The sequence below is a fragment of the Pteropus alecto genome, unplaced genomic scaffold, assembly GCF_000325575.1.
Source record: "Pteropus alecto unplaced genomic scaffold, ASM32557v1 scaffold87, whole genome shotgun sequence".
NCBI classification, from domain to species: domain Eukaryota; kingdom Metazoa; phylum Chordata; class Mammalia; order Chiroptera; family Pteropodidae; genus Pteropus; species Pteropus alecto.
The window spans coordinates 6839862-6842905 of NW_006443225.1; the positions used below are offsets into that span (position 1 = coordinate 6839862).

Below are 3044 nucleotides of genomic sequence, written 5' to 3' on the forward strand. Positions count from 1 at the left end.
TTCGCTGACACTCTAGCACAGGGCAACATAAGACTGAACTGTTAGCAGGCACTTGTTCTTTCTTCTTTTTAGAACAAGCATGCTAGGGGAGCAGGCACTGTACTAGGTTCTGAATGCACACAGGAATAAAGCCCCAGTCCTTATCCCTCGAGACTTAGAACATTAATTCTAGCTGGGGGCAACTATGCATACCCGCAGTAAAAAAAATAATTGCTAGCGTATGGCTAAAAATAAGCAGGAAAGACGTGCATACGAAGTGCATTTACAAGGGAGACATTGCTTTGGACCAAAGTCAGGTTGCAGTGGGGTGGATATCAAGCAAAGCTTTATGCAAGCGGTAGAGTTTGAACCGGAAGTAGTGTTGGATTTCATTAGGAAGGATATGGAGCATGGCAAAAACAAATACTCATAGAATAAAAAGCCCAGGTCACAGTCAATGTCTTGCTGATCGCGTTTCCCTCTGCTGAGTCCACCTGCACCACGACTCCTCCCAGTGCACAGCTGTCTTGGAGCAGGATTTTTCAATTTCATCCATCACACCAAAATACCAGTCTCTTGTTTGTTTCATCGATCACTGCACCTTTGGTCTCTGGGAGCTCTATCTTGCCTGTCATAGAAGGGCAGGCAGAGGCGAGCGTTAAGAATGACTCTGGGACTTGGTTCCATAGTGTAGCAGTTAGCACGTCTGCTTTACACGCAGAAGGTCCTGGGTTCGCGCCCCAGTGGAGCCCCGGTCCATGGTCTACGGCCATGCCACCCTGAACAAGCCCGGTGTCTGATCTCAGAAGCTAAGCAGGGTCGGGCCTGGTTAGTACTTGGATGGTAGACCACCTAGGAAGACCAGGTGCTGTAGGCATTAAAAAAAAAAAAAAAGAAAGAAAGAAAGAATGACTCTGGGTTTTGGCTCATGTAGTTGGAGGGATGTTGTTATTCAGTAGGAAATTCTGAAAAACAACTTGATTTGGGGGAAAGATCCTGAGTTTGGTGTTGAATAAGTTGAGTTTGAAGTGACTTTGAGACATGTGGTGGAGTTAACTGTAGTTATCTTTGACTGTTTGATTACAGAAGTATGATGCTATTATCTCTTTTTCACTTTTCTCCCATTTGCAAAGAGCAGCAAATTTTTCAAAGTACGTAATGGGCATGTATTACTTTAAAAGTAGAAAAAGTCATAAAGTAATAATAAAATATGAAAAATTAAGGCATTTTAAGTTAATAGCACTCACTGTGAGATTTTATTTTATTTTGATCCAATTAGTTTATAAAAATGTGAACTGCAAAGTACCACATTTTAAGTCTTCATTACATAGATTCTCTCCAACTCTTGCAAGAAACGATCTGGAATGGCACAAACGCAATAAAAATTCATTCAAAACACAGAATATTGCTCCTAATTAGTGAGCTGTCCCCTCCAAGGGAGATTCAGGGACCTGGTGCCTCTCATTTTGTGCCTCCACCATCTTCAGTGTGTCTTCTAAGGTAGCCACACTTGTCTGCTTCCAGTTGATGGAAGAATAAAGAGCATGGAGGATTTTCCGTGGCACGTTTCTCTGTACCAGGCCTGAAAGTGGCACAGACCACTTCCGCTCATGTTCCATTGGCTGGAACTGCAATGGTGGCTGGGACACATATTCTAATTGTGTGCCCAGTAGGAAGAGGAAGCAGATTTTGTGACGAACCGAGAAAATTGTGCCTCAGATGCCAAGCGTCTGCATTTAGTGTTTCCCCTCCAGGATGTCATCTGATTGGCATCTTTTCAGTTTGTTCTTCAGTTATTACCTGGTTAACATTGTGTATCCACATACACAGGACAGGTAAAGTAGATAGAATGCCAACGGCCCTGATCAAATTCAGAGGTATGTTTAAGCATTTCTCTGAAATAACGATGTAAGAACCTTATACTAAGGAAAATGAGGTTAGATTGAAATGATTGGTTCTGACTGATCCAATTATTTTTTAAAATTTTCGGTGAATATTAATAATTACGTTAAAAATTTATTTTAAAAATTCATGGGAATCAGTGTGGATTTCTTGTTGGTCTTGGCTCCTAGAATCTATAATTTGAGTGTTCGAACCATATTTACAAGAGTTTTTAAAATCTGTAATGCACACTAAATTTTGTCTGCAGACAAAACAAATAAGATGACTCATAAATACAGATGTCACTGTTTTTCAAATATATGTAAATATTATTGGAATAAATGAAATGCTTATTTATTGTTAAAAATTGCTGAGTTTACAGTAGCTTTTTGCCATTGAGTATTTTGTTAATAATTGAATATTGTAGATATAGCTCCTATCAAGTGATACTATAAAATTTTCAATTTAAAAAAGAGATCATGATTTTCCAGAAAAGATGGAGTAACAGAAACGAAATTTACACTGCTACCAGAAACAACTGGAAACTGAACAAAATGTATGAAATAATGGTTTGCAAGATACTGAACGCTATGACTGAATTGTGTTCACCCTAAATTCCTGTGTTGAGACCCTAACCCCCACGTGACTGTATTTGGAGACAGGGAGTTTAGAAGGTAATTAAAGTTAAAAGAGGTCATAAAGGTAGAGTTCTAATCCAATAGAAAAAGTGGCCTTACAAGAAGAGGAAGAGAACTCTCTCTCCACTTCCAAAGACACAGCAAAAAGGTTGCCATCTGCAAGCCAGGAAGAGAGCTCTCATTAGACTCCAACCATGTGGACTCTGATCTCAGACTTCCAGCCTCCAGAAATGTGAGAAAATAAATGTCTGTGGTTTAAGCTACCCAGTCGATAGTATATTGTTAAGGCAGCTAGAGGTGACTAAAGACACTGAACTCCCACAGCAAAGGACAATGATCCCTAAGAGATGCAAAACAAACACGGAGAGCCCTGTGCTGTCCCAGCTTACTCCGTTGAGAGTTTCCAAGCAGGGATGGAAGGGGAGCCCAGGCTGAGCCAAGGGTGACAAAGGAGGTTCAAGTTTGCAGGTCAGGGTACTGAAGGAGAGAGCACTGTATGGAGAGAACTTTGGATTCATGCGGAAGGTTCCCTCAAGTGTTCAGCTG

At 40.7% G+C, this 3044-nt stretch overlaps 1 pseudogene; it reads left to right on the forward strand.

Moving 5' to 3' along the window:
• Nucleotides 1-740: 740 nt before the first annotated feature.
• Nucleotides 741-856, forward strand: LOC112472658 (annotated as a pseudogene).
• Nucleotides 857-3044: the final 2188 nt, after the last annotated feature.